The 15,741-nt window shown below is 47.1% G+C and overlaps 1 protein-coding gene across 9 annotated transcripts in view; it reads right to left on the bottom strand.

Moving 5' to 3' along the window:
- HIPK2 (homeodomain interacting protein kinase 2) overlaps positions 1-15,741 on the bottom strand; it is a 127,450-nt gene that overhangs the window by 102,034 nt on the left and 9,675 nt on the right. The window contains exon 1 of one of the 9 annotated variants that reach the window (XM_086884744.1): positions 5,315-5,417. The exons of 7 other annotated variants lie outside the window; for them this stretch is intronic. The gene's annotated coding sequence lies outside the window, so the exon portion shown is untranslated. Of the gene's footprint in view, positions 1-5,314; positions 5,418-15,741 lie in introns of those variants that run through there. One more of the 9 variants, XM_086884740.1, reaches the window with a different exon arrangement.

Genomic DNA, 15,741 nt, shown 5'->3' with positions numbered 1-15,741 from the left:
CCAGAGCTTGCTCACTGGTGCCATTATCACTGTCTCAACTGCAAACCTTCAACCAGAGCCTCCTCCTCCCCTGCTGCTGCCTGCCTACAACTCTGAACAGGCTATGGGCAGCAGCGCTTCCTTCTACCTGAGGGGAGAATATAAATGGAAGGAAAGCAAAATGTAACAAAGTGAACAAAGGCAGAGAGATTTGGGGTTGATTTTGCCTGTGAGTCATGGCCAGATCATTTTCCCAAGCTTAAAGATTATGGTCTCATGCATGTACCATTTGGGACTTCCACAGGGCAGGATCTGGAAGAGAGAGAAACCAGAGCTGGGAGCACCCAGGGTAAAATCAGGAAACACCTTCCCACATGACCCAAAGAAAAAGCATTGTCATGATCTTGCTCTTCCTTAAAAAGCTTGCAGGTCTGTTAGTTTGTGGCATTGCTGTTTAATGGTACAGAGCATTACTAGAGAAAAACAGCATAAACTAGACAGTTGTCATGAAGGAAAAAGGGTATCTCAGTTAATTTGTGGTTTTCCTCCAACACTGAACTTCTACCTCGAGGGTCACACTTGCTCCTACATGGATAAAAGCTGGATATGTCTGGATAGAAGGCTTCACTAATTTTTCCTCTGTGATGACAAATGGCACCAAACGCTTTCCTGTCTCTTCTCCCAGGAGCAACAGCTGTTTATTGTTCCTCATTCCCACTCTGTATGACCAAACAACTACACAGAAAATGGAGACAGGTGAAAGCAAGCCTATTTAAAGCTGCAAATCAAGAACACAAGGCTTAGGCAAACTCAGCTTTAAGGCTGCCTGTGCAACCTTCGACCCTCTTTCTTGCCCATGTGCCATGGCAGAGCCGTTAATCACATAATCACAGGCTATTTTTCCACAGGACCTTGGCCTCACCCAGTGCAGCAGGATCTGGGGTGCTCACCTACTGAGAACCCAGTTACTATTTCATCTTCTCCACGCTGCTGGAGGTGTGGCCTCGAGCCTTGTTTACTGCGTACCTGCCACACTCTGTTCTGCAGACAGAATTAGTAATTTACTCATGGCCCTTCCTACAGTACATATCATTAGAGTAACTGAATGTTTCACAAGCATAAAAGAATGTATTTGCACACCATCCTTAAAGTAAGACATTGTATTATCCATATGTCATGGGCAGGGAAGCAATGCACAGGGAGATTAATGTGAAAAGCTTCCACTAGTTTTAAATGCTTATTTGAAATACTTAAGTACAAGTCCTTCAGAGATATGTTTTGCCACTTGAGGCTGTGGTGACAACCATCTTTTTGGGCTGATGCTCTTGGAGATAGCAGAACTGGTATCTCTGACATTGATACCATTCAAATTTTATTGGGTTGTTAATGTAGAGGCTTGCTTTCTTATTTATTTGTACATTTGTTATATTTAACATGCATAAAAAAATTCAAGAGAGGTATAAAATAGCTGTTTTCTAAATATACATTCCGAGGCAGGTAGCTGGGATGGAAAATTTCTGCCCAGACAGTTTAAGTTTAGTAAAGTTGTGAACAACTGAAAATGAAGGTCTTAAAATAGGGAAGCTGTTGGATGGCCTCAATAGCAGGTCATTGCCATAACATACACTTTTCTTTCTCTTCTTGGTTGTTGAAGAAGCAGATGTTACACTAACAGAATCAAGTCAAACTGAAACACAAACTGTAGCTAGAACTTTATTTTATATCCTGGTTCTGTTCAGATAAACAAGATCAATTTATTTTTAACTTTAACGCGTAACAAAGTCTTGTTACTCAATTCCAAACAGGGACTTTTGCTTAGAGCATAAGCCCCACCTTTCCTCCTGTTCTCTCGGAAAGAGAAAGCAAGTGTCAGGCACTGCAGGCATCACTGGTCATAAGCTGGATATAGGACAGGCAGATGGACAATACTCAGAGGTAGTGAATCTTACATTGGCATAAACTGATCCTTCCCCTGATTATTTGCAGGGAGATTCACAAATTCCTATAAGGAAAAAAACAGAAAAACAAAAAAACAAACCCATCTGAAAATTTCAGGCGGTGATTTTATCTGTGCCAACACCAGGAAAGAAAGACAGACAGACAAAAAGACAGACGGTGGGGGGGTGGGAATAATTCAACTAACTGCTTGTGCCAGCCTTCTTCAGAGCAATGAAGTAATTTTAGAGACACTTCTTCAGGAGCGTAAAATCTAACCTTGCAACTGTGCACAGGACTCAGGACACACAGACACGCACAGACACACAGACAAAGAGGACACTGGACAACAGTGTGGGAGCTGGCAGAACTGGTTCCTCCATCACCTCAGGAACATGCAAGGACAACCTCAGGATAACTCCTGACAACTCCTCCTTGCCACCCAAGCTGTATTCCCGGCAAATGGTGTTACTAACAGCTCCTTCCCCTGACACATACCATACCCACATAGAGAGGAACACAGACACAATTTCTCTGTCCTGCACTGAAAACTCTCACCATATATCCCTGCTTTTGAGCTAGTCATGTCTCCTGACTGCACTAACTTTGACTAATTTAGTATTTTTAATTACAGAGGGATTTACAGCACTGCACTACAGTGCTCTTTTTTATTATACCCACTGTTTCTGCTGAATCTGAGTACACTCTACATACAAAGTTGCACATTAGGCAAATTACACTGCACATTAAGTAAATCTCTCTCTAGAAATAGGATTAGATGGAGAGGCAAATCTTCCTCATTCCTAGTGCATAAATTAATATCTACAAAATCAATATAAAGTAAGAGCTTCATATCAATTCATGAAAAAAAAATAGTTAAAACATACTCCACAATCAAACAAATTTATGTAGGAGATGCATTTTTCTTCTCCTATTTTGCTTAATAAATAAAACAGCTGGTCCGAGGAATCAGGTCAATCAGTGTCTGGAAAAAGCCCCATTAAAGCTGCTATATAACCTAGTTTCTCAAGCTGCATGAGACATCCTAATACTGAAGAGGCAGAAGTCCATGCAGAGACAGCACGGAAGGCTCAGCTTCTGGCCCTTCAGGGTTATGGAGGATGTTTATCACAGAAGTCAGCAATAAGTGAGGTATCTTGCAAAGATCTAAGGAGATAGGCTCTGAAGGACCACAACAAAGACAACATGATGCATCCAGACTTATATATAAAACAGAGCTAGTAATCTTGAGCACCTAAGTTCATGTCATCCAACATAAGGAGATGGTAAAGGTCCAGATTTTCACATGTGTTCAGATCCCCTCAAAGCTAGCCTAGCCCTGCTGCCACAGTGGGTGATAACACCTCTTCTCATGGCACTCCACAGCTACACGGTTCCATCCCTCCCATGTCACGTGGGAGGGCGAATCCGGCAGTGCCCAAAGCTGTGGGTGTGTTTTGCGGGCACAGAGCCTATTCCAGTGCAGGCAAAAACCCCACAGCATCAGCCCTCCTCCTCCTGCACAACACACAGCACACAACACGCAATGCCCAGGCCCTCCTCGCCTCAGAAAAAGTAGCCCTTCCTATATTCAATAGGTTTGAAAATATTTTGCAAAGGGTATCGCAGTCCACATCCTATAGAGATAAAAATGGAGGCAGAAGAAAGTAAAGTGACTTGCTCAGGCTTGAAGAGCAAGGCAGCATCAGAACTGGGAAATGAAACCTCCCGGCCCACAAACCTAGGTTTTAGCTTCTTAAATAAGGATTCTCTTTCCTCATTAAAACTAAAAATGGGAAGAGAGGGAGGAATATTCTGTAGACAGAATGAACTTCGCCCTCAGAGGACTAATGACCTGATATACTTTTTTTTTTCCCTTCTCACCTCCACTTCCCCTGCTAAAGTTCCAGTAACTTCAAGGACTATCCTTCCTTGGTCTGCTTTAACCTAGTGTGTCAGCTCAGCATCCTTTTCCCAACCAGCTGAAGCCAGAGACCATCCTTCCAAGAGAGGAGATTACCTTCTTGCTTTCAGCCTCTCTGGACATCTTTGCAACATCCTGGACTGGGACTACTCTGCTTTCTGCGTCGTGCTGAGGGACACCTAAGTCCTATCCACTCATCCCTGCCTGAAGTACGTGGCAGCCCAAAAGGGTACCCTGGAGGTAAAACCTGGTTGTTCTCTATTAATTTTTCATTTCAAGAATGGCTCCAGGGAAAGGAGGGAGATATAGGTCAGAGACTTTGGGGGCTGATTAGTAACTCTGTACATCTTCCTTCCCTTTTTTTCCCCCTCAATTTTTTTTCCTCTTCCAAATTCAGAAACAGAGGGTTTTCCCTCCGTATTTCTCATTTACTCCTTGAGCATCATCGGCATTAGTCAGCAAACTCCTGCTATTTCCTCACAAGCCCCTGACACTTGCAGAGTGACTAACCCTCTCTCCACACACTTTGGTTCTAATAGTTGCATCAGGGGTTTTTTTTCCCTCAAGAAAAATGGATCTCAGCGTCGCACACGCGTAGTTCTCCCTGTGGTCACTGTAAGGGTGACAGGTAAGCTCCCGCTGCCAGGAGGCCATAAACGCCACCATTTGTCAAACACAGGGCCAAAGAGCCAGGAGGTGATGGCAGGGCCTGCCTTCAGGTCAGTTCGTACCTCACCATTGCAGTGTCCCTCAAATTAGGAAGAAGGTAGCTCCTGCCCCAAGCACAGGCACGTGAAGACCACAATGGAGGAAGCCTGAAGCCACCTGGCTTCTCTTCCCAGCCCTGGCACCATCTGGTCTGTCGGGGGACACTGCCTTTGCATTAGCCTTTGCTTCCCAGGAACAAGAGCCTCTGCCCCCGTCATGGTGCCTGGTGCCTGACATGATGTGCAGGAGGCCTCAGCTGGGCTGCTGAGACATGAACACGGGGTGAGTGAAAACACAGCTCCTCGTGACTCAAAGCCACCTCATCAGAGGATGACAGAAGGCTCCTTCTGGCCAGGTGGGCTTGCACAAGCTGCCCACCCTCAGCCACACTCACAGAAGACCTCGCACGCAGCTCATGTTCACGTAGGCGTACCCAGAGACCTGCCCACACTGTGCTCTCAGTGCTGCGCTCGAGCACACAGCAAGTTTGTTCTGTCCACCTTTCCAGGGTGATGCCAAGAGCACAAAAACCACTACTGCTTATGTACAACATGCAAAGAGCATGTCTTGCCCCCAAGGCAAGGCCATGCCCTCAGGCAATGGTAGGTGCTACCTGCTGCCACCCACACAGGAACAGCCCACATCCAGAGCAGAGCCCATCAATAAGGATCAGTGGGAAGGCTGCTGAACTTGGTACTGGAGAAGTTTATTCCCCATTTAACCTTGATGCCCTCACCCCAGCACCCACCCCGTTCCCGCCACCCTTACCTCCGTCCCCATTGTAGGAGAGCCGTCTGCATTGCTGTGTAGGGAGGCATGAAAATAAACCACCGGCTCCAGTGCCACACTCCCTCCTGGCAGATCTGTTTCTCTCTTCTTAACTGTTTCCAAGTGCCTGGCTGTTTTATAATCCCCAGTGAGCATTCCCTTAACTCCTTCCTCACTGAGTCCTTCCACTCTCCCTCGCTCCCTCTCTTCGAAAAGGCAGAAAAATCCAAGGCGAGGTAGGGGGTAGAGAAAGCAAAGGAGGGGGCCTGAATCAAAGAGGGAACATCTGAATCAAAGAAGGAACATCTGAATCAAACTGCACATATTAGTCATTTCCCCAGCCTTCTCTTACACAGACAGACTGACTCTCCTGTTAATGTATTTCTTTTTTTTTTTTTTTTCCCATGGACATTTGTGTACCTTAGAAACTTCTTTGCTAATCTCCTCCTGCTTTTTCATACCATGAGGTCATATGCTCCTGCTGGTAGCATGACTTTAAATCACATAGCAGCTTGCCCTTTGGGGTCTGAACAGAAATCACTGTCTTAGATCACAAGTAAATATGAGCTGATGGCTTCAAGCCCAGTGTCACCACCACCGCACTTAAGCATATTGCAAAATTCAAGAATCAAATGCAGGTATCGCTTCCCAGTGGAAAGGACTTAATCATGGCAGGGGCTGTGAGAGGGCCATGCGGAGCAGCTTGGGCAGAGAAGCACATCCTGTTTCCAAGACATGGGACTGCAACTGCCCTCAAGTGACCTGTCGAGGGCCACACATGCTATGGGTGCTAAAGGCTGTGCGCTGCGTGTGTGCTTGCGTGCGTGGCAGTGAGTGCAGATGGTGGGGGAGGGAGTCACTTGGCCTGAGACATTTTGGGAGAGCCACAGGTCATGGCCACACTTGGATAACCACAAGGTAGCGCAGGTCGCTGTGTGCCAGGGTGTGCTGGCAGCACGGCCTGGGGTAGGACAAGTACAGCGACCCAGCAGCTTTGGATTTCATAACCACCATCCGTGCAAAGCAACGTCACACAACACTCCGCTGTTTACGCTGCCCTTGTGAGTGCATGAATAAAGAAGACGGAGGAAAAAAGCACTGGCTTTCATGTGTCCTCTCTCAGATGGGAACATGACACCTGCAGTTGGCTGCTGCTCTTCCTCAAACCTAAGGCTGCTTCTTCCACCATCTTGAGGTTACCCCTGGCAGCTTCCACTCAAAAGTTTACCAAGGTATCTTTTTCCCTGACAAAACGAGTTATTCTGTCACACAAGGCTGGACCACAAGGCTTTTAAAATCAGTTCTGCTGATGTTGAAAGGGAGCAGCTTGCTGTGCAGAGGAGTGGTAGAGTTAATAGCAGTAGGATCAGCACAAGCTCTTACCCTGCCATCTGCCTTCAGCTCAGCCAGGCCTTCTGCTGAACAGCCAGTGTGGGCTGGGACCACTGGAGTGATCAGCAACTCACTGACATGAAAGACTGCCTGGGTCAGTCGATTAAGAATAAGATTATGAGCACAGGAATCCTGTATAGCGTTGGTACTGACTCAGTTCAAGGATTTCATGGGGCAATTTAAGCCCAGTTTTCCAAACAAGTCTTTTATTTTGCACAGGTGGGTGTCTGTGTGACGGCTTAAACAAACCCCATGAATTGATGACTCCAGAAACAGGGGTCATCTCTGAAACTGCCATGCTTTCTTCTTTGGTGACCCCCACTAGAAAACAGGGATAAATAACACTTAACTGTCTCACTCCCCTGGAATGCTGAAGTCCTTTGCACTTACAGAGCTCTGGAGGAAACACAGGAAAGCCCACCGGAATGGACAGGGATGACTCTCCCAACTGTGGGTCACAGATCCCTCTCGTCCTGCCTTGTGAACTTCTTTTAAAGTGCTGGCCACTGCCAACAGGCCCTGACAAAGGCTGCTCGGCTCTGCTCCTGCACATTCAGATTGACAGCTGCCTCAGAGTTCTCCATCTTTTTTAATAATAGAAGAGTCACTTAAGGCCTGTGGATGACCTGAAAGTACCAAACTGCTGACCCACAATCAAAGCCTGAACCTTCCAGCACAACCATGAAGAGCAGGGCTCCGTCCCTTTGAGGGACGGGGAGGGCAAAACAATTCTGTAGGCCCGTAACAGAATACTGAGATTCCCCCCTGATGTCATATAATTCTGTGGTAGTACCCTACAGCAATTAAAAGGACTGCTGCAGCTGATCTCCAAACCCAGGAGGAGACAGGTGGAGGGAGCAGCAAAAGGGCGCTGGTCTGGAAGTAAAATGGGGAAGATGGGGGATCTGGGATGAGTGAGGGCACAACCTGCCTGCTCTGAAAGCAAAAAGAACAGAGAGGCCTCTCCCTTCACAGATGGGGGGAGGAAAAAAGCAAGACGAGTGAAAAGCCTGGACTTAATCATGAAAAACAATAGCTCATCATTTATTTTCATATCCTCTCACTAATGCTGGCATAATGCTAACAGTGGAATTTTTATGGCATGCATGTCATGCCTGCAAATACCAAGTGAATTACTTCTCAGCGAGGCTATGGGCTATGGCACTGAGCAGCACATTCGTTACAAACGACTGGATGATGAACGACAGTTCCCAAATTCCTCCTTCACAATGCTACTTGCATTAGTTGTAATTTAATGAGTGTGAGAGAGAGAGAGAGAAAGAGAGAGAAAGTTTTGGCTCAAACCACAGAAATAATACTGCCTGCTGCTGCTTCCCACTGGGTCTTGTATTAACTCACACCACCTCCACCTCCTACTTCTCTACCTCCTCCCTTTTCACACCTATCCTCAGGTGCTAAAAGTCGTGTCATGAAACCCATCAGCATGGCAAGAGAGCATGCAGAAGCCCCCAAGCACACACATTCCTTCTGGCTAAAAGGTGGGAGAGAACACAAAGCTCTCCCTCCTCTCTGCCAACAGTCACAGCAGGCTGGGGTGGTTCCTACAGCAGACAGACTCTGTGTAGACAAACCACCAACTCTCCTTTGGTTCCTTCCTCCTAGGGAGCCAGAGGAGGTGAAAGACACTGACCTGGCAGTTCTGGAAACAGAGCATGACCCACGTTGGTGCGGAGCTCCCACCACACACTCTTGCTAGCATGGTCCTCCTGCCTCCCAAGAGGCAGCCACAGCAGGGTAGCCCAGCCTCATCCTCACCTTGCAGGCTGTCTTAGCTGGTTTGTTGCCCTTTTAAACAATTTTGAGATTTGGTACACAGCAATGTGAACAAAACCTTTGCTAGGGGGTAAGGCCTTCAGCAGTATAAATGTGCCATCACTGGTGGCCCCCAGTGAACACGGCAATCACTGCCACGCTGCCTTCCTCCTGAGCTCTTGCATAGATCTTCAGCTTCTTTAGGGCATAAATCAAGCCCCTTTTCTTCACTCCGTGGACCTTGACAGAAAAAGGACAGCCACAGCAGCAGGGGCATTTGCAGGTCTCTGCCCTGGAAGGAGCCTGACTGGCCAGTGTCACCTCCCACTCCTGAGGCAACCTTGCAAGAGCCTGTACCCCTTCACCTGACAGGACAATAATCCATCAAATGACCCTGCACATAAGGTTCACACCTGAAACAAGACCCACTGTGTGGGGTCTCATACAATGGGTCAGAAGAAAGCTGAGAGGTCTGATCTGAGCAGCATATTACAAGTAAGATTCTGCAAACATCACTAGTACTCTCCTGGTGTATCCAGTCTCTTCAGTGTTTCCCACTGACAGAGCCTAAATGACAACCAACCACGGATTCCTACCCAGTAGAGCATCCAGAATACTCCTTATCCCTTCTGTGCCAAATGTAATTTAAAGGCCCCCCCTCCCACATTTTGCAGGGTTTTCAAAAAAACCAAATCCAAACAAAATTTACATGTTTCTGAAACAAAGGCATAAGCAGGGGAAGGGAAAATGCCCTTAAGGATTGGAACCAAACATGTTTGTGCAAATGAGACCCAGGATTTACAGTTACCTTCCAGCCTCCAGCAAGTGCTACAATCTTAGCTTTGACTTAAAAACAATCTGTTTTCTTGTACAGGTTGCAAAACACCAGTGATATTTTCTCTGATCTACTGGCCAAAGTCCCACAGTCCTGGCTGGGAGAGGAAGGTGGACACGATGTCACAGGACACTCCCAGGGACATATGGAGACACAGGTCTGCATGGACACAGAGATGTACAATTGTGCTTCCCAGCAATTCAGCAGGCACAATGCTGGGGGCTACCAACTTCAGAAACTATATGGACACAGATTTGCCCCTTGTCAAAATTCCCCTCCCAAGTCCACTCTGTGGCTTTCTTAAAACTATGGCTGTGCTTTGAGCAGTGACTGGGCTCTGAAATAAATGAAGACATGCCTTGCTGAAGTGACCCTAAGTGAAAGCAACAATACTTGGCACAAATAAATAAACAAGCACCACAGCTGCAAATCAAAAAGGATGAAACAGTGAGCCTCATCAGCCTGCTGTAACTAACCTTGTGCTGATCAGCTCACCCACTCCAGCAGCGTGGGGAGCCATGCATCCCCCAAGCGGCACCAGGTAGAAGGGGTCCCTTTGCAGACCCCCAGTAAGTGTGGGGAGAAGGGGACACAAGCATGAAAGGGAAGTGGAGGGCCTCCTGTGACAAGCCCACCACAATGGCTGTGTGGCCTTTAGGAGCCTGGCAGAGGGGTGCTGTTACCTGCTAACAGCCTGCAAAGAGAAGCAGTGACCAGGCTGGGGTGATGAAAAGCAGTTATCAGGGACAGAACTAAAGGGATGAACATACCTAGACAGATGGAGACCTGCTGGACTGCCAGAACAGGCCTGTTACTGCAACAGCTTCTTTGGGCATACAGTCCAAGCCACAGCGGTCGGAACTGCCAGCCATGATTTATCACATTTGCTGTTTAAAACCCAACCCAATCCAACACATCTGCTGGAACCAAGAAGTTCAGCTGAAGGTTCCTGGCCCAGCTAGGGAGGCAGAGGCTGTCCTGCTCCTTGGTTCCCCTCCTGATAGCTGTTGTGGCTCAGGAAGGGTGAAACTCAGACACAGCACTCAGTGTCACACTTCAGCTCCCTTTAAGCCTTCAAATTAGGGCTTACACGGGGCTTAAGTGCAGCCCGTCCCAACACAGGGTTGGATTTCACAGCTCTCATGTGCTGTTGGGTTGCCACCTCCCACTGAAAAGGGGATGAGTTCCCTGCAGGCAGCCTGGCAGGCAGACCATCCACCCAGATATCCTGAGCAGGGGATGGGGAGCACTTGATCCCCACACCCTTCCCACATCCCTGGAGGGTAAAACAGGAGGGCTGAGATCATTAGGACAGGCTCCTGCTTCTCCTGCCTCGGCTAGCCAAATAACTCCCAATATCCATCTTTTCAGCAAGCATTTCATGATTACCTCTGTGATCAAGCCTGTGCTCTTCTTCCTCCACATCTCTGCCGGGCCCCAGGGTGACCAGAGAGTTGCCACCCTTCCAGCCCACGGGCTGGGATGCCTGTTAGGCAGCATTCAGGACCCACATAAAGTCAGCATGTTCTCGAGACGTGGCATGCTACATCCTTGGCCATGAACACCTCAGGTGCGCTGGTCACCTTCCAGCAAGGACAGCTGAATATGACAGGGCTGGGCTGGGGAGAGGGCGGCACAGGGGAAGAAGCTGCCAGGAACAGGAGAAAGGACACAAAATACACCAGGAGAATAAAAGCCCCATCCCCTTCACAAGCCCTGCAATAGCAAGAAGACAAGAATGACAGGAGTACCAACCACAACAAAACCCAAATGAAAAACTGTGACCAGCAACTTGCTCCAGTGCTGCCATGTAACAGCTGTGGCTAGGAAACACTTCCTAGCTCACCATCGGTGCTGCCACAAGCATCTGCTTTATTGTACACAGTATCAAAAGCATCAGGCATCCCCACCTGAAATCATGCCCTCTCCTGCCATTCACTCACATCCCACCTTCTTTTTCCCTCACACTTTATTTTCTACAGGGAGCAGCTTTTTGGCAGGAGCCTCAGTGTCTGTTTGCAACAGGGCATGGCAAGGGAAAGCAGACATCTCCTCGTAAAGCATCCTCTTCCTGAAACCCCTTCAACCCTTCCTGGCTGAGAGGAAATGCAAGGATTGGTAATGACTCAAGTGCTCCTCTGGGAAACAGCAGTGATTTTAGAGGAACATGAAATAACTTTTAAGCCAAGCCTAGTCCTGAAAAGGGGAACTCCACACTCTGTGGCTTGAGCTCACAGCTGAGCATGAACAAAGCCGGAATTCAGGGCCCACCAGCAGAGATACTGGAAAAGACACTGGAAAAGCTACTTTACTGAGGTAGTCTCACCTACATTAGATACACTGTAAGCAATACAGTAAACACATCTGAAGGGATACAGGTTCCCCAGGGGATTCTGCATTTGCATATGCACCCCAGTCACATCCCACCACTGGCTAAAGTCTCAGATAACTGAGGATACAGAGACAGACTTGAGACACATTAGCAGAGCTGAAGACATATCCAAGAACTGGTCCAGTTGGGCCACCAACACCTGGCACTGGGAGAAGATGCATGAAAGATGCCTGCTGTGCAGCTGCTCTGGATCAGGATAGAGATGAGCTGGTGGATGTGGATTATAGATCATTCTCCGTCAGAATGTTTTGAATGATACTTTTCTCAAGCATGGATTTCTAGTAACCCTTTTGTTCAGCCTGAAAAGTCACATTGCTTGAAAAGAAATCTCTTCCTGCCTTTTAAAGGCAGAGTGGCAGTGTCCCCTCCTGAACACACTGTGATTTACAGTCTTCCACACACACTGGAAACACAAGCCCTTATGTAGAGACTGCAGACAGCACTCCTGCCAACACATACACTGTCACAGCATCGCTCCACATAAACACCCTGCATTCACCTTGTTTATATTTCCCCCTGTACAGGCTGTGACAGCTCACAAACACACACAAAGCCTAATTTATGTTTATAATAAATCTCCTCTCTTCTTTCACTGCAGTGGAAAAGAGCCCTGCTAAAAATACAGTTTGTTAGAAAAATGGTGTAACAGCTCTAAGCAGAATCAGGCCCATGCTGTTTTCCGTAGTTAAAAGGGATGGAGCCACACCAAACACATGTGTACACTCCTACACGTGCCTACAAACACGGAAGGAGTCCCACATACACACACGTACACACAGACACTCTCCCACCTGTGCTCTCACATCCACTGCTCAATAACAGCACCTGCTGTCCCTTCTGACTCGCATGTGCTTGCAGGCAGCACAGACTTTTGCAAGGTGCACTTTCATTACACAGGTGCTCACAGCCTCAGATAAGCGACAGGAAAATGTCACTGCAAGAGAAGTACTGTCATCACCAATGGGATATGCTTGTGTCTGGGTCTCACATGTCCTTTTCAGGTGGTGCAGCTATTTTAAAATGGGGGTTGCAACCTGTTTCTTATCTCAACTTGCTAAATACACACATATTCTGCTGTTGAAAGAATTAAGAGCGGGAGTTAGGTGGGAAGGCAGGTTTCAGGTGATGCCACTTATTGTGCTAGAAGAGATGAAGAAATTTTTTTATTGTAGTTATAAAAAAAATGTGATCCCCGGTTTCTTTGTAGATTTGGAGGATTTATGAGGTCTTGAAGTTTCTCCATGCTATCCACAAACTGGCTGTAGCCAAGAGTTGTCCTTTTGTTTTAATCAGGTTACAGAGAAAAGGTTGTGATCTCTCTTTTCTCCACAAAGGACCTTGTTGCCACCTCCCTAGCCTCCATCACCCTGAAGCCTGATTGTGGCAGTGTGTTCCCCACAGGACAATGCTGCCAGCCTCTTCTGCAGCTGGGCCTAGTGTGCTGTGGGGGTGCTTGCAGGGGAAGCACACCCAACCAGTCCTCTGTGGTCTCTACTGGCTCCCAATAAGCTTCCATCAAAGTGACCTAACTATTAATTCCTGTCAAGGTCTTGTGTGCTCACGTGCCTTCTGTACAGCTCTAACTTCTCATGGCCTTGCAGAGTTTGAGTGACTCAGGCAATTTGTGTGATCTGCCACCTTCTCTCCATACCGGCAACATAAACTCGACCAAAAACTTCACTCTGCATCACCACCAAGCACACCAGCAGCCTGCCCAGCTACCAGAAAGTTCCTGTGCACTGACATACTGGGAGCTGGAGGATGGGCATCACCTAATCCCAGCACTGCTCTGCTGCTGACCCAGGAGTGCTGTGAATTCCCATAATGGAGAGAGCACCATTACACACTGCCAGAGCCAACTGTATTGCCAAGGTAAGCACACATTACCTGGCACTGCTGTGCTCAGATCCCTCCACTCCACTCCTCCCTGGGGCACCACAGGGCCTCAAGGTGGGATCAATTCTGTTTGTCAATGTTAAGGAGCTCAAGTGTGTCACCAGAGATTTTCAACTTAGAGACGACTCCACTCCAGGTATTTTAAAGAATAGTAATGGCTGTTTAACTCCCTGGAAATTCTGCCACAAGGGGAAGATTAAAGGTTGCACACACACGCAGAGCTATGAGGATATCAAAGACTGTTTTCTTGGAAATTTTTCTCCAGCTTTTGAAGTCAAACATCTAAATAGGAAAGTAGCAATGATGGCTGGAAATTACCACTATTTGGAGGTAAACCAGAGACCTGCTGAAAATACTTGCCAAGCTATGTGGAATTTGTCAACACTAAATGCTGCCTAGGAGAAAATAAAATACCATGTATTTTAGCTGGACATTCTCCTCCTCCAGCCTACTGCTTTAAGCAAACAGCCTTACTACCACCATACATATGGAGCAATATGGGCACTCCCCCTTCTGCAATCCTGCTGCTGTCAGCTCCTGACAGAGGAACAGCCCAAAGCCATGGAAGAACTAGGCAGATGGTCAAAAAACAGCCCACGACCCACTCCTGGCACAGCTCTTCCACAAACATCACTGTGAAAAGCTAACCCTGGGATGAGGCTCGGACCACTCTCTGGGCAGGCTGAAGCAGTCTAGGGATCACAGCCCCCTCAGTATCCTTCTGGGTACTTGTCCCTGTTCTCCCTGTGCCATCTCTGGCTGATTTGAGCACCTATCACACCCATTCTCAAATACAGATTATGTGCTCTCTGGGGCAATGCCATGTCACAGTTGTCCGTCTTTTGGAAAATCTGCAGCACAGAGATCCTTGACTTCGGATCCCAGCTGCTAGTGGCTGTGAATAATTGGTAATTAAAGTAAAAGTGAAGCCATACCAGGGGATTGTTGTGCCTCTAAGTTTTCTCCAGACTACTCTCAAGAGACACAGGAGAGCTACCAGAGGTAAAAAAATAAATCTCAGCCTACTAGGTTTACACAGAAACCATAAAAATTATGCGCCTGTATTGTTCTGACCTCCAGATCTTTTTTCCCTTCACATTTTCCTAACCTTTAAAAGGCATATAAGATAAACAGAGAAGAAGCTAGGCAGACAACATCCTTGGAAGAGAGGTAGGAATATAATCAAGCCCTCAGACACACGCACACAAACACCATAATTTATCTCTTCCTCCTCCTGTTTGATATTATCCTCTGTTCTAGTATCATAATCTGTTGCTATGGAAACAGCTATGATGTCACTACAAGAGGTTTATGGATGCCTTGAACAGGAAGGAAAGGTACAAGATGATGGGAGAGGAAAAAAAAAACCCACCTACAAACAGCTGCTGAGCAGGAGATGTTCCAGGAATGGCAAGTGTTAACCAGGAAAAGATAAATACATTGATGGTACTGGAGTTGTTGCAGACAAGAGCAGAATATAAACCACACTTTAAAAATAAAGAATGCTTACAAATTTTGCCTACAAGTAAAAATATTCTGGGCAAGCTAAAGGACCTTCCTGAAAAAAACAAACTTTCTTTGGAATGTTCAGCAAGTTTTCTGGGACTGAACATTCTCTGAGTATTGCTGGTAAAGTCCAAGTCTCCACCAAGCCCCTCCATCATGTGCTCTAACATTCCCTCTCGAAGTGTAACACCCCATCAATGCAGCTAATAGTTAGGGAGCTTGCTGGCTATCCCCCATCCTGTGTATGCCTCTACAACCTGTAGCTAGAAGAAAACCTCATGTCTTCAAGCAAAAATAAACAGAACCATAAAATCCCTTATGTTGAAAATGACCTCTAAGATCAATGAGACCAGCTGTTAACCAAACACTGCCAAGTGCACAACTGTGTCCCCTAGCACCACATCTATACGTCTTTTAAATACCTCCAGAGATGGGGACTCCACCACTCCCCTGGGCAGCCTGTTCCAGTGCTTGACAAACCTTTTCCATAAGGAAATTTTTCATAACATCCAATCTATACTTTCCCTGGTACAACTTGAGGCAGTTTCCTCTTGTCTTGTCACTTGTTACCTGAGTAAAGAGGATGCCCCCACCTCAGTACAGCCTCCTTTCAGGTGGTTGTAGAGAGAGATA

The sequence above is a fragment of the Cyanistes caeruleus genome, chromosome 4 (assembly GCF_971803275.1).
Source record: "Cyanistes caeruleus chromosome 4, bCyaCae1.hap1.1, whole genome shotgun sequence".
Classification (NCBI taxonomy): domain Eukaryota; kingdom Metazoa; phylum Chordata; class Aves; order Passeriformes; family Paridae; genus Cyanistes; species Cyanistes caeruleus.
Note: the sequence above shows the minus strand (reverse complement) of the source record. Positions and strands in the feature narration are given on the sequence as shown.